This window comes from Bubalus kerabau, chromosome 12, assembly GCF_029407905.1.
Source record: "Bubalus kerabau isolate K-KA32 ecotype Philippines breed swamp buffalo chromosome 12, PCC_UOA_SB_1v2, whole genome shotgun sequence".
Lineage (NCBI taxonomy): Eukaryota > Metazoa > Chordata > Mammalia > Artiodactyla > Bovidae > Bubalus > Bubalus kerabau.
In genome coordinates this window covers 66362153-66384044 of record NC_073635.1, presented here as the reverse complement: position 1 = coordinate 66384044, position 21892 = coordinate 66362153, and the positions used below count along the sequence as shown (strand labels likewise).

At 37.3% G+C, this 21892-nt stretch overlaps 1 protein-coding gene and 1 long non-coding RNA gene across 5 annotated transcripts in view; both read right to left on the bottom strand.

Annotated features, from left to right (window-relative positions):
* Positions 1-6530, bottom strand: part of LOC129624618 (uncharacterized) — a 52308-nt gene extending 45778 nt beyond the window's left edge. For both annotated transcript variants that reach the window (XR_008701069.1, XR_008701068.1), the window contains exon 1: positions 6462-6530. This is a non-coding gene — a long non-coding RNA (uncharacterized LOC129624618). The remainder of the gene's footprint in view (positions 1-6461) is intronic.
* Positions 1-21892, bottom strand: part of GPC5 (glypican 5) — a 710259-nt gene that overhangs the window by 504891 nt on the left and 183476 nt on the right. The gene's annotated exons all lie outside the window — the stretch shown is intronic.

Here is a 21892-nt window from a genome sequence, read left to right as displayed (position 1 = left end):
GTCAAGATGCCCAGCTCCATGATGAGCTAAGAATAAGCAATTAGTTCTAGGAACTTGCTTGCCTAGAAATTGTATTCTACTTTCTTCCAAGGTATTATACCACCTTCACTACAAGATTATTTTAATGATCAGGAAATTAGGGCAAATTTTTTTTTGTCTTTATCAGTACACATCCATATGACTGATGGATTAATTTTAGTAGCATTTCAATCAGTACTTTCTTGGAAGCTTCAAATCTTAGTAATAAACTTGATTTTCAGATTAGCTAATTTGTCTGAAAAATATCTTTCCAGGTCAGCCTATAAACCCCCCAGTTAAATACATGAAGACATTCTAGAATTATAAAGACAAGGGGAAGGGGATAAAGTGATTAGTAATAAACATTTTGGGATGAATTAATTATTGATATTTTTCTTCAAAATGTATTTACTCTGAAGAAATGATAAATGTAAAGAATAAAGGACAGAAAACATTGATACAGGAAACTCTCCAGGGCTCATTTTGGGAGCAGAGACCTTCCTCTACAGTGGAAAACCTAAGAATACCCATCACATCCTATAGTTGTAACCTCCATAATTTATGGTAATTGTCAATTCACTTGACTGGAACTCCAACTGGAACATACACTCTGTATGTGAAGAATTACAGTTCTTCAACATATGTCTTCTCCTTTCCTTCATAAATTGTGTAGCTGGTCTTATGGCCACGTAAAATAAGACTCCATTTTGAATCTCCTTTAAAACTAAATGAGACAAAGTGTGATTTTTTTTTTTCCTGGAATTAGGATATGAGTGAAAGTGATATGGTAAACTTCCAAGTTATACCATTTCCTATCTTTCTCCATCCCCAGATTAGACTGTGGACATAAAGTCAACTACCTTGTGCCATATGCATGAAGTCCGTAACCTAGGGTTATTGGACGGTAAAGAGACTGAAAGAACCTGCATTCCTTAAAGAATTTACTCATAATCTTATGAAAGAGACAAATAAACATCGGTCTGGGCTGAGCTGAACCTGTATCTTAGTTAAAATCCTATGGGAGAATAGAGTGCTGATCAGTGTGCTGAGTTTTATATCTCTGGTGCTTCATGATGGGTCAATAAATTAATGAAAAGATGTCTGACAAATTTAGGATGGATACATGGATAGAAAGATCAATGAATGGTTGGATTCTGTCCTCTTCTCTCTCTCAACACTCTAGATGATGTCACCTACTCTCATAGTTCTAGATACAATGAATCATGTTGATCATTCCCACTTGAATTTGTCCAATCCCATATACACCATACATCACAAATCTTTATATCCAAAACCTAACTGGAAATATGGATGTCATGGTTCAAAGGTCTGCAGACTCAATATATCAAAGCTGATTTTTCCTCTTCCTCCTCCTCTTGTAATTCTTTCTGTGAAGTTGCCATAGTATAGTTCCCAAAATTTTCCATTTTTCAAAGATTTTAGTATTTTATAATTCTATAAAAGAGACTATATTACATAATTTCCCAACTAATATCCCTGCCCTAAGTGCCAAGTGAAGTGGAGATATCAGTATATCTTGATACAGTGTATTAGACTTGAACTTAATGTAGCCCACACAACTGTCAGGTACAATTATCATGTCCATTTTATAAACAAAGAAAGAAAGTGAAGTTGCTCAGTCGTGTCCGACTCTTGACAACCCCACGGACTGTAGCTTACCAGATTCCTCCATCCATGGGATTTTCCAGGCAAGAAAACTGGAGTGGGTTGCCATTTCCTTCTCCAGGAGATCTTCCCAACCCAGGGATTTAACCAGGCCTCCCGCATTGTATGCAGTCGCTTTACCGTCTGAACCACCAGGGAAGCTCATAGACAAAGAAACTGAGGTCAATAGAGAGTAAATAATTTGTCCAAAGTAACCCTGTTAGTATGTGCTGGAGCTGGGATTTGAACCCAGGATTGTCTGAATACAAAGCCCAGTTTGTGCTATTGCACTTGCCATTCTGCACTGTAACTGCCTGCTTCCTCATCCACATCATCCAACAGACTGTCATTTCCATGAGGGTTGAGCTATTATAAACATTCCCATTATTTTTTTCATATTCATTACCAACACATCAGTACACATTCAGTTAGAATCCTTTTGAAAATAACAAAGAAAATAAATGAGAATAAAATATGATCAGTTTAACATGTAAGAATATTATAAGTATCTCATCATATTGGACTGCATTTGTCTCCCTCTTTTTTACCCTAACAGGAGAGGTATTTGTGTTTACAACTCTCTAATATCCTGGGTTTTGTTTTCCTGTTTTAACCCATAGGTGTTACCACCTACTAATATCCTGCTACTGCTAAGCCACTTCAGTCGTGTCCGACTCTGTGCGATCCCATAGACGGCAGCCCACCAGGCTCCCCCATCCCTGGGATTCTCCAGGCAAGAACACTGGAGTGGGTTGCCATTTCCTTCTCCAATGCATGAAAGTGAAAAGTGAAAGGGAAGTCGCTCGGTCGTGTCTGACTCTTCACGACCCCATGGACTGCAGCCCACCAGGCTCCTCTGTCCATGGGATTTTCCAGGCAAGAGTACTGGAGTGGGGTGCCATTGCCTTCTCCCACTAACATCCTAGGTTCCCTTTTATATTTGGACATTTCACTTTCATCTCAGTACTGTTGACAGAATTAGGTAGAGCTGTACACATTTCCTTCTTCATATTTACTCGTAGAATTTGTACAATTGTAACATTTACTTTTTCTCCCAAAGCTGAATGCTGGCAATGCTGAGATGTGAGGATAGGCTCAAATGACATACAGCTTAGTGAAATCTAAGAGACTGGACTGTCCTATTGCACCTTAATGTGATGCTGCCTCCCTTCTGTTGATGGTAGATTTTGTAATCTACTGTATGTATATTAATATCCAAAAAGTACTTAGAAAAGAATCAGGCATATAGTGAGGGCTAGATAAGTGTAATATATCATTCATGTTATCACAGTCACCTGGGTAAATTCTCACAACTTATGAAAGGAGATGGGCTGTCCCAGCCAGACAAGACTCTCATTGATCTCTTGTTTAGTACTCTCCACCTCTGTATGAAATAAGTTTCCAAAGTTGTAAAAAAAAATACAATAGTAAAAGCTAGAGGCAAAATGGCTAAAGAACAGGTAGGCTTCTGTTGTCAACGCAACAGCTGTCATTTAACTAGGGTTCACTAGGTGTGGCTATAACTTCGAGAACTTTAACAGGCAAGAGATGATCAGAGTGGGTTCCCACTGCAGGCAGTACAAGAAGTCCAGGCAGGTGGACAGGCAGCAGCCCAGAGCCCAACAGAACCATCAGGAAGGAAGCACAGAGCATCAGAGAAGTCAGCAGAAGACAGTAAAGCAGACAACCTGGCTGAGGTGATGGATGCTGAGATAGTCATGGAGTATTAATCAGGATTGTTGTCACACGGACTATAGACTTGGGTGACAGTCAGGATCACAGTTCTCAAGGAATTAGATCCGATAAGGAACCACACCATGGATAAAGACACATGAGAATAATCCAGGTGCCCAGAAACTGACACTGACACATAAACCAGGAGCTTAGACCTAAACAATGAAGAAAAGTCCTGATTGGAGTTTGTAATTAAAGAAGAGATAGCAGTAGGCTGACTTCCTGATGAACCGATAACCAAAGATTCTTTAGGTTTCTTTAACTGCAGATAAGACTGGTGAGGAATTGATCCAAGCTATGGGCAGCTAAAAGGACTTGAAGACTAAGAGGAAAGCAGGCTACATTTTATCTCCCATCCTTTCAAATCATGACCTTGGGTAAAGAATATGTGTTGTCATATGAGCCAAACAGCTTAGACCTCTCAGGGAGTTATCATAAGAACCTCACACAAACAAAGATGTTTTATAACTGCTTAGCAAAAAATTTTTACTTTGTTCTACTCGTTTTCATTTGTCAAATCTCCTCATCTACATAAATCTAAAAATCTTCAGGCTATCACTTTAAAACTCAATGTTAATATGCCCTCATTAAGGAAGCAATTTAGTTAACTAATGTCATTATATTACTGAACAATCTAACCAATTTGACAGATTTTTCATAACCACCCAGTGGGATCTAGACTCCCTGGTAATTTCCAACAGACATGCTGATAGAGGGAAAAAAACAAATTTTATCAATACTGTCACTTTGAAAATCTCAATTTCTGGAAACTAGAATTAAAAACCTCATCCCTTCACAGACTCTACCCTTCAACTGGACAAAAAAAATCTCAAGATGACTCAAACTTTATGCAATCCCTTTAACTCTAAATGTAAAACTGTCCACTTGCAAGAACTCCTTGCCACTTACAAGCCATTAAACAGAAAAGGCAGAAATAATTTAAGTGCCATTATTCTTTTAATTTAGAAATTTAGCATTAGCTATACTTATTCATACTTAAAGCAGCTCTGGGATGACACCAGTAATAGAAGCTTTTGTTTTTATTTCATAGATGAATAAATTAAAGAGGAATTAAATGAAATCTAACAAAAGAATAAAGCTGTGCCTGTAGCAAAATGCTTTAGGAAACAAAAGCAACCAGATGAGTGATTCAGACCCGGAACCACACCCACTAATGAACTCCTGCTGGGAAGCCTGCTTGACTATAGAAGCACGGTTAGTTCTGGAGTTAATGCCTTTTCCTTAACGGCCTACCCCTTTATTTGTCAGCAACTCAAAATATAAGATATAAGGAAAAAACGAACCTGACATTTAAGGAATGTGGTTAAAATGAATTATGGAAGAACAGTGTACAAAAATAAAGTAAGCTACCTTCAGAGGCAAAAAAAAGAAAGAAAAAAATAATCCTCATGCTTATAGTTTTTCAGAATGACAGAAAGCTAATCATATTTATATCTGTGGGATGTAAAATATTGGGGGATTTAGCAATTAGATGTGCCGAGGTTTTATAATCAATTTAAAATCTGTCTTCTTACTGTTCTGAGACAATTAGAATGTATATACTGTCATTAGGTGCTGAATAAAAGTCAAACACCTTGATAACTATCCCAAATGGTGCCTTTGTAATAAGTATTTGCTCACTTAATAATAATCACCATCAGCTGACACCATTCAATAAACATCTGCTGAATAAACGTATTCCACATATGAATGCATACAGACATGTAGCTTTGAAGAATTTTGAAAAATGAGGAAATATCTTCTAATAAAGTTACAAAAAGATTCATGCTAAATTTAAAAGAATGTTAGTCTTTTTTAATTTAGAAAAGAGGATCTAGCATGTAGTCAGCATTCAATAAATGATCTTTATTTGATGCATTATTTTTTGATAAGGAAAATGAAGAAACTAAGATTGTTTTATATGAGAATTCTTGCTTACAAGTCCTGGAATACATATTTTAGCTCACTAGAAGCTTTTGGTTTCTGAAATATGATGAGCTTTGCATAGCCCTCACACAGAACTCCAGAAGTCAATGCCATAGTGAGAAAGGACAACCACAGAAAACAAGGAAAAATAAAAACAGGTGGAGTTTAGATCGACTATTGTTATTAATCAATATAGAACAGGGCTTGAAATATTTACAGTATTTATAATACCAGGGGCTCCCTGTTTTTCCATAGACAATGTAACAATAGTAGTAATGTTGTGTGGACATACGATATTTTTGCCTGGCTACAATCCCTTCATTTAGGAAGCCTTGCTTCCTCAATTTCATTCTCACCTCCTTGCCTCAAGAGCAGGCATTTGACACAGGGCTGGCCATTCCACATAACAACATTTTTTGGTAATATTTGTTCCAATTGGCAAGTCCTTCATATTGGATTAAGAATTTGATATATCTTGATATGAGTTATTAAATATAATAGTTATTTTTCTAACAAGAGGTTTAGCTGGAAGAAAATGACCATGTCTGGCATCTTCTCTGATATTTGGAGAGACATTCAGTCTGTGGAATAAAGTCAAATAAACATGGGACAGGGGGAAAGGAATTAGAGAAGAAAGGAGAGAGGCAGAAAAGGGAGAAGGAGAAGTGGTGAGGGAATGAGAGAGGGAAAGAATGAGAATGAACGAGAATGAATGAATGTGTCCTGAGGAAACTAAGACCTAGTTCTACTTCCTAAGCATCAGCTACTTGCTCCTCTATCTCTGATTCCAATGAGTTAAACCAAATTAATTTCCTCTCAGGTCAATGTTCCAGTGCACTCCCTCCTCTGCTTAAGTTAATTTGAGTTGAAAGTCTTTCACTTACAACTAGGGGGAAAAAAAAAAAACAACACTCAATAAAGATTACTTCTTGCTGAGTGTATTAATCTCAGAGTTATATCTTCCCATTTTTGCTCTTCTAAGTTTCACCACCTATGAAAATAATTTTCTACATTAAATTTCCTCTTTTTGAAACAGTACTCTTTCTGTACTCCTGGCTGGACCCCATCTGATATAGTATCTGAAACTGGAGCTTGGGAAAGTGGTCTTAGAAACATACCTTTTATAACTGTCAACACAGAGATGGCAAATGAAGCTACTGAGTTGGGTGACATTCCTCAGAAAGAACATGGAAAATAACATTCAGGTGGAGAGATAATTTTAAAATAGCAAAATCAATGGGGGCTCGTTGGGTGGAGTAACAGGTTTCTTTTCATCTTGAATTCACATTGATTTTGGCCTAAAGAATGTCCAAGACCACAGGCAGAACTATTTGATGAATGATCGAGTGGATGTGGTCTTAATCTATATAAGGCCTTGTAGCACATGGTCCAGTAAAGAAGAGAAGCTAAGATTGATTAAGACTGAGATTGAGGTAATTCACCAGGTGGCACTAGCGGTAAAGAACCCACCTGCCAGTGCAGGAGACATAAAACCATGGGTTGGATACCTGGTCAGGAAGATCCCCTGGAGGAGGGCCTGGCAACCTACTCCAGTATTTTTGTCTGGAGAATCCTATGGACAGAGGACCGAGGAAGGCTGCAAGTCCATGGGGTTGAAAAGAGTTGGACATGACTGAGTAACTTAGCATGCCCGGACACATACATGGTGGTAAGGCTGTCCTTAAACCACCTTCTACACCTCCCTAGGTCTAAATGCTTATCTGTAAAGAGACTTAAATAATAATACAACCATATGCTATTTTGAACAATTTATATGATGTGATGTATGAAAAAAGTCAGTCTCACGATAAATGATCAGTCCAAAGCAGCTGCTATTGTTGTTAATAATGCTGTAACATAAAAAAAATTGTCAGACTAAAATTTTTCCTATGTAGACATCATATACACACACACACACACACACACATGTATATGTATATATATAAACACACACATTTTATATATAATTTTATTTACTGTTAGGTTAGTTTCCAATTAAAAACAAACTGACCTAAATGATATTATGAGAGCTTAGAATAAATAAAATCCCAAATCCTTTGGATAAGCTAAGTTTGCTGCCAAATGAACTGTTTCTGATCTCTGTCTCTCATATCTTTGGCTATTTCACAGTTCTTATACTGTTCGCTCTCTGCTTCAATGTATTCCAAGATGCTGTCAGAAAGAAGCTAATTGGTCATGTTAACATCCACTCTTACTCCTGGCTCTCAAAGCTTCAGCCACTGCGGCCTAATACAATACAGTACTTTGGATCTTAACGGATACAGAATTACATGGTCTGCTCATTTCTGAGAAATGGCTCCGTAAACTGGCATCGTGGTGGTAGAATCTCTTCAACAAAATATTTACCTCACTTATATGTTTGAAAGATTGATCTCTCCTTGACACAGATGCACTTGTGTTCAAGTTTGCTGGTCAGATCTAAATTTTACATCTGGATGTAAAATTCAAAGCTGTCACACTGAATTCGATTTTTTATTAACAATCTGAATAAATAAGTCTAAATAAAATCTTTTCTTGGACACAAATCCCAAACAAACAAATTTAACATGCTGATTCCATATCTGTGGTCAAAAGGAAAGCAAATACCCAGGATTGATGGTCAGTCATTAATACCAAATGCCACTGAAACCAGATCAGCTCATCCCAATTTGGAGAGTTTTCTAAATTTTATTAAGCAAAACTAAATATGATTAAAATGAACAAATATTGGATTTCATTCACCCACATCTGTTCAGTTTTAACATTTTCTCTTGGCTCGCCACTCCAATCCCCTCAAATAGCCCCAGGTAACTACAGGTATTTAAGACGGTAGAATTTGCTCGGTGTGTATGTGTGCTCCCCTGAAACTGGGTCCAGGTCCCGACATAACATGTCCAACTGCTATAGCTGCAGTCACGAAACATCCACAGGGACAAACAAGCATGTGCGCATATGCTGTGGGTCTATATGCAACAACCTATACATAAAACATTCAAGAAGCTAAGCAGCACATTATAGCCTAAAGGCACAGCAAAGTTTTAAAAGATGTAAAATACTGTATAGCACTTTGTCCCAGGAAAATGAGATCAAATCTCCTTTCTCCTGTTCTATTACAGCAGGAACTATTCTCTTGTTCCCTCTATTGCATTCCAGTCCTGCCACTTGTTAAGAACATAATATGTGTGTTCAGTTGCTCAGTCATGCCCGACTCTTTGCAACCCCATGGACTCTAGACCGCCAGGCTCTTCTGTCCATGGGATTCTCCAGGCGAGAATACTGGAGTGGGTTGCCATTCCCTTCTCCAGGGGATCTTCCTGACCCAGAGATTGAATCCAGGCCTCTTGTGTCTCCTACATTGGCAGGCAGATTCTTTACCACCAACACCACTTGGGAAGTCCCAAGAACATAATGGATGCTACAAAAATGACTGCTGAATAATCAATGAATTTCCTAGAGTTTATCACACCTTACCACTTTATTTCCACCTACCCTGCACAAGTCACTTGAAAAAGTTTTATAATAACTTATAATTTCCTTGAAAAAAACTAAGTCACATGGAACAATTAAATTTGTTTAATAACATTAAAACTATTGAAATTTCCCATATAGCACCATGATAATAAATACATGATTTGGGGATAATGCATGTTGAGCTAAAGATGGCCTTCTTCAAAAGAACCTTGGAGAATCAATAAACTCAGAAAGAAAATTCTAAAGCAACATTAAATATTATTTCCAACTCCACTTTTTCGCCTCTGTCAACTTTATTCCACCTGGGATTTAATGAAAGTCCTCTCTCTCAGTTTATTACATACTCTTAGGATATAGATGATAGGAGATGTGAAATGTAGATTTTCTCTGTGTGGTTGTCTTTAGGGGAAAACCTTTCACTGTCTAAGAGAGTGGCCATGAATACTAAATAGCTCTTATATTAGCCAAGGAATAAGCCAGGGAATAAAACTTTGTTTATGCAATTATTCCATCTTCTAGTAAAAACTCTGGCTTACATTTAGATATGTAACATAAACAAAAGCTGTTGATTTCATTTGCCCCTCAGTCTAAGAGGCTGGATAGTGAGCTGTTATTATTATCTGTGTACTGCCCATGTGTCCTGCTGGATCAGAGGAAAGAGGGGTTTCTTATTTCCATTGTCATCTGTAAAGCACATTAAGCAGGTGGAAACTTCTTCCCTAGCATGTGAAAAAGTAAAAGTCAAATGTTCAATTTACTTGAAGAAAATAATTCTATCACATTCCAAAATCTGATAAGAATAGTAGGACTTATGAAATTATGGCTTCAGCAAACACTCACCCAAGCACAGAATGATACAATTCTCAGAGCCAACACCTGCCAAAACATCAAGGTATGCTGGTAGTTTTCAGGGCTGCACACTTGACATTATTCCCAATAGGGTAAAAGACAACTCTGTATTTACTATCTGTTTGATATTTCAAATATTTCCTCATAATGTCTAATTCAAAGTGAAAAATAAATGACTTTTAAGTGATCATTAACTTCCAATCAAGAAAAGTCCCACAAACTCCAGATATTATTAAAGAATAGATATTAATAAAATCTACAAAGGTTAGTAGTTAAGTCTGCTGTATATATATATATATATATATATACACACACATACATACAGTTAACATTATACATATGAACAACAGGAAGATATTTCACAAAATCAGGAGAGAGAAATGAAATGAAATGAAAAATAATTACAATAACATTTTTAAATTCCCCAAAATGTGTGACAATAAAAGGATTCTAAGCTTCAGGTTATTATTTAAACTCTTATTCGATAAAAGACCTGTCTAGAAAAACAGTGAGTTTGTTCAAATACATATGTTCTCAGTTCAGTTCAGTCGCTCAGTCGTGTCCAACTCTTTGTGACCCCATGAATTGCAGCACGCCAGGCTTCCCTGTCTTTTAATTTCATGGCTGCAGTCACCATCTGCAGTGATTTTGGAGCCCCCAAAAATAAACTCTGACACTGTTTCCACTGTTTCCCCTGTTTCCCCATTTATTTCCTATGAAGTGATGGGACCAGATGCCATGATCTTCGTTTTCTGAATGTTGAGCTTTAAGCCAACTTTTTCAATCTCCTCTTTCACTTTCATCAAGAGGCTCTTTAGTTCCTCTCCACTTTCTGCCATAAGGGTGGTGTCATCTGCATATCTGAGGTTATTGATATTTCTCCCAGCAATCTTGATTCCAGCTTGTGATTCTTCCAGCCCAGCGTTTCTCATGATGTACTCTGCATAGAAGTTAAATAAGCAGGGTGACAATATACAGCCTTGACGCACTCCTTTTCCTATTTGGAACCAGTCTGTTGTTCCATGTCCAGTTCTAACTGTTGCTTCCTGACCTGCATATACGTTTCTCAACAGGCAGGTCAGGTGGTCTGGTATTCCCATCTCTTTCAGAATTCTCCACAGTTTATTGTGATCCACACAGTCAAAGGCTTTGGCCTAGTCAATGAAGCAGAAATAGATGTTTTTCTGGAACTCTCTTGCTTTTTCCATGATCCAGCAGATGTTGACAATTTGATCTCTGGTTCCTCTGCCTTTTCTAAAACCAGCTTGAACATCTAGAAGTTCATGGTTCATGTATTGCTGAAGCCTCACTTGGAGAATTTTGAGCATTACTTTACTAGCGTGTGAGATGAGTGCAATTGTGCAATAGTTTGAGTATTCTTTGGCATTGCCTTTCTTTGGGATTGGAATGAAAACTGACCTTTTCCAGTCTTGTGGCCACTGCTGAGTTTTCCAAATTTGCTGGCATATTGAGTGCAGCACTTTCACAGCATCATCTTTCAGGATTTGGAATAGCTCAACTGGAATTCCATCACCTCCACTAGCTTTGTTCGTAGTGACGCTTTCTAAGGCCCACTTGACTTCACATTCCAGGATGTCTGGCTCTAGGTGAGTGATCATACCATCGTGATTATCTGGGTCGTGAAGATCTTTTTTGTACAGTTCTTCTGTGTATTCTTGCCACCTCTTCTTAATAACTTCTGCTTCTGTTAGGTCCATACCATTTCTGTCCTTTATCGTGCCCATCTTTGCATGAAATGTTCCCTTGGTATCTCTAATTTTCTTGAAGAGATCTCTAGTCTTTCCCATTCTGTTGTTTTCCTCTATTTCTTTGCATTGATCACTGAGGAAGGCTTTCTTATCTCTTCTTGCTATTCTTTGGAACTCTGCATTCAGATGTTTATATCTTTCCTTTTCTCCTTTGCTTTTCACTTCTCTTCTTTTCACAGCTATTTGTAAGGCCTCCCCAGACAGCCATTTTGCTTTTTTGCATTTCTTTTCCATGGGGATGGTCCTGATCCCTGTCTCCTGTACAATGCCACGAACCTCAGTCCATAGTTCATCAGACACTCTATCAGATCTAGTCCCTTAAATCTATTTCTCACTTCCACAGTATACTCATAAGGGATTTGATTTAGGTCATACCTGAATGGTCTAGTGGTTTTCCCTACTTTCTTCAATTTCAGTCTGAATTTGACAATAAGGAGTTCACGGTCTTAGCCACAGTCAGCTCCTGGTCTTGTTTTTGCTGACTGTATAGAGCTTGTCCATCTTTGGCTGCAAAGAATATAATCAATCTGATTTTGGTGTTGACCATCTGGTGATGTCCATATGTAGAGTCCATGTGTAGAACATATGTTCTACATAAGCCATAAATAAATTTTGATGAGCAGACCCTAGGGTGGCCCCATAACCCCCATCTCCTGGGATCCATGCCCTCATATCATTTCCTTCCCTTGACAGTGGAAAAGATCTGTGACTTGCTTCTAATCAAAGAACATGGAAAAAGTGGTGGGATCTCACTCCTGTGGTTATGTTAAATTGTATAAGGCTGTCTTTCTATCAGACTCACTCTAAAAACTGTCTTTGCTGGCTTGATGAAGTAAGTGACCAGGCTGGGAAAGAATACACAGTAAAGAAATAAGGAATGTGGGCAATCTTCAGGAAGAGAAAGTGTCCTCTAAGAATCTGAGGCTCTGGAGGGCAGCCTCAAGGCTCTGAGTGTGGCCTCTAGCTGTAAGCCAGCAAGAAGTGTATCCATCCTACAACCATGAGGAATGGAGTTCTAAACAACTGAGATCAGAAGTAGATCCTTTCCTAATAAAGTTGCCAGATGAGATTGCAGCTCATCCTATACCTAGGCTGCAGCCTTCAGAGACTCTGAGCTGAGGACCCGTTTAAACTGTTCCCACTCTCCTGACCCACAAAATTTTTGAGATTATGAATATGTATTTTAGGCTGTTAGGTCTCAGTAATTTGTTGTATAGTAACAGCAACTAATACAGAAATGGCAAAATGTCTGCAGTTTGAGGCAATATTTAGTTATCTATATTTCTGTCCTCAAATTTCACATGTGAAGAAAAAGGTAATACACATAAAGGTTTAATTACAATCAGTAAGATTAATATTTTACTGCCAATATCTTTTTTACATCAGAGAATGGTACAAAAAAATAGAAGATGCTTTGCCAAAAAATACTTCATATTAAAGTAATCTTAGTCTAGTAGTCTGGTTGCTCCTTTGCTGTATGATAAAAAACTGAAACATCTTTATATATGTATATTCATTCCTCTTCATAATATCTGGATTGTTGTTTTTGCTTCATTAAAGAGATATATATATATAAAGTAAAATGTTCTTCAAAGGGGCTTCACATTAAAATCAAAATTATATATGTGACCACCCCATGTTTAGTAATTGAATCACATTAAACTTTACATACAAATTTCAGCAAGTTCACGAACAACACCTGCATCATTCTGGCCTTAGCAACCTTCAAAGACACCCCCTCAGCCATAGTGCCCCTGCAAGTCCGACTGAGAATATTGGGAGAATTCATGACATGCCATAGACCACTTCTGCCACCAGCTATATACTGTATCTTGATGTTCCACACCTGCTAACACCTTGAGAAACAAATAGGCATTTCTGAGCCACTATTTAATGCTCTACCCTCAAGCAAGCTGGCTAGCTGCTGTCATTCATGACTGAAGCAACTCTTCTCACCTTTGAGAAGCCCCAGAGCCAAGCTGCATGAATCAGAAGCATTGCAACATTCATGGTGAGGGTTCTCTAAAATTTCACACATATCATTTCTTCCTTGCCAGGTGGTCCGGATGTGAACTAGTTCAAACAAAAGTGATCTCACTCTGCCCTGAAATGGGATGGTGCTCTGGCTTCCAGATACAGGCCCTGTCACTCTTTGTTTCCCCTTGTAGTAAAATCTCAGAAGCCTTTCTTTTGTAACCCCCACCCACTATTGCAGTCATGTCCAAATATTGGTTTAGCCAAAAATTCGTTTGTGTTTTCCTGTAAGATATTATGGAAAAACTCAAACGAATTTTTGGCCAACCTAATATTTTGATACTCATATTATAGTGGTTCCTTTTCAGAGAGAATTGTTATTTCCCATGTAGATTCAAACAGTTACGGATTGAGGAGGATTATGGAAGCACACTGAACCTCACATTCCAGAAATACCTCGGTTCCCCATTACAGGTAAGATAACCTATTCAGCAATACCCTCTGATTACTATACTTCAAGTAGCAAATGAGGAAATAAGATTGTTTCTTTTAATAATTACAGAGACTAATTTCTTGAACTATGCTTTACAAATGTTGTCCTGAAATCAATTAAGAAATATCCGGTCACATAGAAAATAGCTAGTCTCATGCACGTCGATCTGAGTGAATCAGAACAAAGTATTTAGGAAGTGGAAAACAATAGCATCAATCACACTGAATTTGTCAGCTTACCAATCATGATACAGATGCTAAAATTACTAAAGAGCTATAACTTTTTAGAGCATGGCATTTTAGATTGGCATTAACTCTGATGTATAATTTCTAGTGCAGCGGGTAATGACAAAAATAGAGAAGCTATTATATTATAAATAAATATCTGGGTGTACAAATGAATCCTCACTAAAATATTTATTTGAAGTTAATTAAATTCCATTATATAGCCATCACTACAAATTATCTCCTGCATTCTAATCATTGGTTAACTGCTTATTACCTCACAAAGATGAATAAATATAAGTCAAATCACTAAGATGCCTATATTTGATTTTAGTATGGGCAATGATTTAGTTTATCTGAAACAACTGCCAAAATAAATTTGTTACATACACTACACTCTCACAAATAGACTCCAATGTATCTGATCAGGTACTTTCCAAACCTAGAACAGTGTTGAACTCTCAAATATTTTCTGAATAAAGAAAATGTCCCATTACCCATGAGTATTGTGAATGCATCTACATCCTCTCACAGACAATCTGAGAAAAAGCTAAAGGAGGCAACAGAACCAAGATCGCAGGGTTCCTCTTCACTACCACCATATAGCATGTTGCCTGGGTAGTGAAGAGGAGCTGGTTAGGAAGATCTGATGTATTTCCTCTTTAACCTACCTCATTAATGACCTTCAGCTTCCATCTTTCTCCATTCTTTTATCCCCAATTTCTTGCCTACTGATACATGTTGAACATCTACTTGTATGCCGCTACTGCTGCTGCTAAGTCACTTCAGTCGTGTCTGACTCTGTGCGACCCCATAGACGGCAGCCCACCAAGCTGCCCCATCCCTGGGATTCTCCAGGCAAGAACACTGGAGTGGGTTGCCATTTCCTTCTCCAGTGCATGAAAGTGAAAAGTGAAAATGAAGTCGTTCAGTCATGTCCAACTCTTAGCGACCCCATGGACTGCAGCTCAACAGGCTCCTCCATCCATGGGATTTTCCATGCAAGAGTATTGGAGTGGGGTGCCATTGCCTTCTCCCATCTACTTGTATACTTTGCAAGAAAAACAGAGGTATAGAATTGGCAAGTAAGTCATGAGGTATTTACTTCATACTATCAGTGGCAAAGAGTCATAGATTTTTTTTAACACTCTTTTCCCACGGAGTGCATCTTTCCTATTTTTATTATTTTATTTTTGGCTGCACAGCACAGCATGTGGGGTCTTATTAATAGTTCCCTGACCAGGGAGTGAACTCATATCCCCTGCATTAGAAGCATAGAGTCTTAACTATTGGATCACCAGGGAAACCCAAAGAGTCATATATTTTCAGTACATTGTGGTATACCATGCACAGAGTTAAGTACACATTTCTATTGTTGTTGTTAGGTTGCTTTAAAATAGTAACTGTCAAACTATTTACTGTATATTCATTTTTGTTTCAAAGAACTTCAATAAATCTTGGTGATGTCCTTAAAATGAAAATTCCATTAAGAACAGTCCTCTTGGCCATATTCATTTCTATTCATTCTTTCTTCAGGGCCTAACATAATGTCTGGAACATTCAGTCACATCTGAATTTCACATATATTCGTAAATGAAGACCTTAACTATAACAGGCTAAGACAAAGGTAAGTAGACCTCTTTCTCTTGTTTTTAGTACATATTTCCCAGTGAGTTGACTGAAGTCAATTATAGAAGAAAACACCAGGGTCTTCCAAAAGCATACACATCTTCCAATGATGCGATTAAAATCAAACATTAAATCAGTGCTGTAACACTGAGGTAGACAGAGAACACAAAATTTTTAAAGTATATAATTATACCCCAATCTGTTGCATTATATTGTTTTACTGTGCTAGCTATAGAAACTGTTGGCAAAAGCTAACATAAAAATTGTTAAATAAATAATTTCCTATATTTTTGTTAGATCAATTAGCTATATTTATTTATACGAAGGAAAATTTTTAAAGAAAAAAAAAACAGTACTTAAGCTTTTAGTGTGTATTCTGCTAATATTATCTATGTAGATTTCTGGACCATTTCCACTAATGGTCCAGAGTCCACTAATGGACTCTCAAAACATTTTCAGTTTCAACAAACCACATCCCCATTTTACTTTAGGTGCTGAAGGACCTCAATATATTTAAATATAGCTTATCTAATTTATAAAGCATTTTCATGAATGAACACATAATTATCACTCCTCCACATCCTACCACTAAAGGGAGAACTACATAATTATGAATTAATGAGATGGATTTTCTTTTGTAACTTATGTAAACTAATTTCATTACTTTATAAAAACATATGGTTCCTATAATGACTGAATTTAATGTTTTTACTAATTTATTTTTCCTCATAATTATAGCATTGAATTTTAAATGTGTATATTATTATTTTGCTTAATAATTTCTATGAGGAACTAAATTCTTATGTGAATCAATTATGTAAATAAATATTTTGATGATTATCAAAGGCTACTCTGTGTCCAAGTGCTCAAAGATAATAATTATGCTAATCAATTACCAAGCTTGGTTTATGCTGACATGAAAATGTACTGAAGCATTATTTATAAAGGTAGGGACTTGAGCATATTGAACTTGCAAATTTAAGAGCGGCTATATTTTCAGTAACTATATAAAAACTGCAACAAGATTGGAGAAAGTCTCATATTGAGCAGAATGAGAAAAGAAGTTCAATTACTGAACAGTATCCCTGCAAGGAAAATTACATGTAAGGAAAATGGTCCATAGGAGGTTTTTAATCATTAGGCATTAAAAAAGATGGGTAAAACATGATACTGAGAATGACTCAGCAATTATGGGGCATTTAAAAATATTATTGAAAAACCTGAACTAGTATATTCAACTGAGGGAAATATCTTTAACCAAAATTATTGCCTTTGTTTAAAACAATGGACTACAAAACACATCACAGTGCAAACGGACGAAGGGAAATAAGAAGTTTGGACGTCTGGACTGCCAGTCTGATTGGCAAAGAAAGAATACTGAAATACAAGCTGAGGCATAGATTGACCAAAACCAGAATCTTTTCATTTTCAGACATTCTAATCAGATACTCATTTCCCATATTCCATATGAACAAGTATTAGTGAAATAGTTTTACATATAACATATTCATAAAAATCTATATCATTTAAAGGATTTTTTTCCATTTTTCAAGATGATAACTCTCATGCTGTACAATATTAAAAGTAGATTATTACCAATATTCTACCAGGTAGTTTTAACCCTTTCCAGTTATTACCAGAATTTTGAAAAACACTAGAATAGCAGTAGCTTCAGCAAAATCTTTACTATCTCTTATGATTTACATTCTGAATTTCCTAAAATCTTGAACTGCAATCTTTGCTAACATAATACAAAAGCTATATCTTTTAAAGTAAAGAAATGTAAACTGATGAGAATTTCAAAGAAATAGAATCAGAGTTACTGAAATTACTGTTATCGTCCTCATGGTCTCCACTGTCTGCCACTTTGTCAAACTTTTTTTTGTTTTTTTTTTTTTCATTCTGGGTGAAATAGTAGACTAAACACAAATGGAACTCCCTCTCTTTCTTCTCCCCAAACAAAAACTTAATATAAAACATTTCATGTTTGAAAGATCCAAGTAAAGAAAATCTCCATAAAGCAGAAATGAATAGGAAACTCAGAGTAGTAAAAAGCAGCTGAAATCAATAGCTCACAGAGAAGCCAGACTGGGCCTTAAAGGTGAGCCCATCAGGAATATGCCTCATTTTGGACCCCAGGAAAGAACTATAAATGAGGTTTCTGCCACAAAAGAAGATAGGAACAGTGTCCACTCCTTACCCCTTAACAAAACAAACTGTTCCCTGTGGCCAGGATGTAGTTAGTCTGACTTAAAATAGGCTTATATTTTTTTGTGGAGTAGAGGGATAAATCTGTGAGTCAAAACACAGATACAAACTGAGTTTGGGCACTCTGAAATGCCAGGCTATTGGCATGCTCAAACATAACTCACTAGAAAGACATATAAGGGAAAATGTCCTTCAGAAGACGAGTTCAAAACAAGATCTGACAAGTATAATTTCAATTCTGCCACTAAAATGAGGCCATAAATATTAGGATATTTTGCTCTATCATGCTTTTTTGTTTTTAGTTGCTCATGAAATTAAAATGAAACAGTCAACTTATGCCACAGATGGGAAAAAGGATTTTGAGTTTTGCTTCTGGTCAAAAGTGAGTAACAGGATGACAGTGAGTAACTGGATTTGCCATTCTATCAGAAGTGAACAACAATAAAAAAACAAAAGACAAAATCTGTGGACCAAGGATTTCCAGGATGCTGGATGCCAGGCAATGAGGCAAAATAATCCTTGAGACTGGGGAGCAGGGGTCAAGGGGCAGGATAAGCCTTAGTTTACCATTTGCTCCTTGAAAGAAAAGCTATGACCAACCTAGGCAGCACATTAAAAAGCTGACATTAGTTTGCCAACAAAGGTCCATTTAATCAAAGCTATGGTTTTTCCAGTAGTAATGTATGGATGTGAGAGTTGGACTATAAAGAAAGGTGAGCACTTAAGAATTGACGCTTTTCAATAACACTGATGAACATACATGCAAAAATCCTTAACAAAATTCTAGCAATCAGAATCCAACAACACATTAAAAAGATCATACACCATGACCAAGTGGGCTTTATCCCAGGGATGCAAGGATTCTTCAATATCTGCAAATCAATCAATGTAATACACCACATTAACAAATTGAAAAATAAAAACCATATGATTATCTCAATAGATGCAGAGAAAGCCTTTGACAAAATGCAACATCCATTTATGATAAAAACTCTCAAGAAAGCAGGAATAGAAGGAACATACCTCAACATAATAAAAGCTACATATGACAAACCCACAGCAAACATTATCCTCAATGGTGAAAAATTGAAAGCATTTCCTCTAAAGTCAGGAACAAGACAAGGGTGCCCACTTTCACCATTACTATTCAACATAGTTTTGGAAGTTTTGGCCACAGCAATCAGAGCAGAAAAAGAAATAAAAGGAATCCAAATTGGAAAAGAAGTAAAACTCTCACTGTTTTCATATGACATGATTCTCTACATAGAAAACCCTAAAGACTCCACCAGAAAATTACTAGAGCTAATCATTGAATATAGTAAAGTTGCAGGATACAAAATCAACACACAGAAATCCCTTGCATTCCTATACACTAATAATGAGAAAATAGAAAGAGAAATTAAGGAAACAATTCCATTCACCATTGCAACGAAAAGAATAAAATACTTAGGAATATATCTACCTAAAGAAACTAAAGACCTATATATAGAAAATTATAAAACACTGGTAAAAGAAATCAAGTTCAGTTCAGTTCAGTCACTCATTCGTGTCTGACTCTTTGCGACCCCAAAATCGCAACATGCCAGGCCTCCCTGTCCATCACCAACTCCCGGAGATCACTCAAACTCACGTCCATCGAGTCGGTGATGCCATCCAGCCACTTCATCCTCTGTCGTCCCCTTCTCCTCCTGCCCCCAATCCTTCCCAGCATCAGAGTCTTTTCCAATGAGTCATCTCGTCACATCAGGCGGCCAAAGTACTGGAGTTTCAGCTTTAGCATCATTCCTTTCAAAGAACACCCATGACTGGTCTCCTTTAGAACGGACTGGTTGGATCTCCTTGCAGTCCAAGGGACTCTCAGGAGTCTTCTCCAACACCACAGTTCAAAAGCATCAATTCTTCGGCGCTCAGCTTTCTTCACAGTCCAACTCTCACATCCATACATGACCACTGGAAAAACCATAGCCTTGACTAGATGGACCTTTGTTGGCAAAGTAATGTCTCTGCTTTTCAATATGCTATCTATGTTGGTCATAACTTTGCTTCCAAGGAGTAAGCGTCTTGTAATTTCATGGCTTCAGTCACCATCTGCAGTGATTTTGGAGCCCCAAAAAATAAAGTCTGACACTGTTTCCACTGTTTCCCCATCTACTGGCCATGAAGTGATGGGACCAGATGCCATGATCTTCGTTTTCTGAATGTTGAGCCTTAAGCCAACTTTTTCACTCTCTTTCATTTTCATCAAGAGGCTCCTTAGTTCCTCTTCACTTTCTGCCATAAGGGTGGTGTCATCTGCATATCTGAGGTTATTGATATTTCTCCCAGCAATCTTGATTCCAGCTTGTGCTTCATCCAGCCCAGCGTTTCTCATGATGTACTCTGCATATAAGTTAAATAAACAGGGTGACAATATACAGCCTTGACGCACTCCTTTTCCTATTTGGAACCAGTCTGTTGTTCCATGTCCAGTTCGTACTGTTGCTTCCTGACCTGCATATACGTTTCTCAACAGGCAGGTCAGGTGGTCTGGTATTCCCATCTCTTTCAGAATTCTCCACAGTTTATTGTGATCCACACAGTCAAAGGCTTTGGCCTAGTCAATAAAGCAGAAATAGATGTTTTTCTGGAACTATCTTGCTTTTACAATGATCCAGCAGATGTTGGCAATTTGATCTCTGGTTCCTCTGCCTTTTCTAAAACCAGCTTGAACACCTGGAAGTTCACAGTTCACATATTGCTGAAGCCTGGCTTGGAGAATTTTGAGCATTACTTTACTAGCATGTGAGATGAGTTCAATTGTGCAATAGTTTGAGCATTCTTTGGCATTGCCTTTCTTTGGTATTGGTAATGACCTTTTCCAGTCCTGTGGCCACTGCTAAGTTTTCTAAACTTGCTGGCATATTGAGTGCAGCACTTTCATCTGAAAGATGAGTGCATCATCTTTCAGGATTTGAAATAGCTCAACTGGAATTCCATCACCTCCACTAGCTTTGTTCGTAGTGATGCTTTCTAAGGCCCACTTGACTTCACATTCCAGGATGTCCAGCTCTTGGTGAGTGATCACAGCATCATGATTATCTGGGTTGTGAAGATCTTTTTTGTACAGTTCTGTGTATTCTTACCACATCTTCTTAATATCTTCTGCTTCTATTAGGTCCATACCATTTCTGTACTTTATTGAGCCCATCTTTGCATGAAATGTTCCCTTGGTATCTCTGATTTTCTTGAAGAGATCTCTAGTCTTTCCCATTCTGTTGTTTTCCTCTATTTCTTTGCACTGATCACTGAGGAAGGCTTTCTTATCTCTTCTTGCTATTCTTTGGAACTCTGCATTCAGATGCTTATATCTTTCCTTTTCTCCTTTGCATTTCACTTCTCTTCTTTTCACAGCTATTTGTAAGGCCTCCCCAGACAGCCATTTTGCTTTTTTGCATTTCTTTTCCATGGGGATGGTCTTGATTTCTGTCTTCTGTACAATGTCATGAACCTCCATCCATAGTTCATCAGGCACTCTGTCTATTAGATCTAGTCCCTTATATCTATTTCTCACTTCCACTGTATAATCATAAGGGATTTGATTTAGGTCATACCTGAATGGTCTAGTGGTTTTCCCTATTTTCTTCAATTTAAGTCTGAATTTGGAAATAAGGAGCTCATGATCTGAGCCACAGTCAGCTCCCAGTCTTGTTTTTGCTGACTGTATAGAGCTTCTCCATCTTTGGCTACAAAGAGGACACTAATAGATTGAGAAATATACCATGTTCATGGATAGGAAGAATCAATATAGTGAAAATGAGTATACTATCCACAGCAATGTATAGATTCAATGCAGTCCCTATTAAGCTACCAACGGTATTTTTCACAAAGCTAGAACAAATAATTTCACAGTTTATGGAAATATAAAAAACCTCAAATAGCCAAAGCAATCTTCA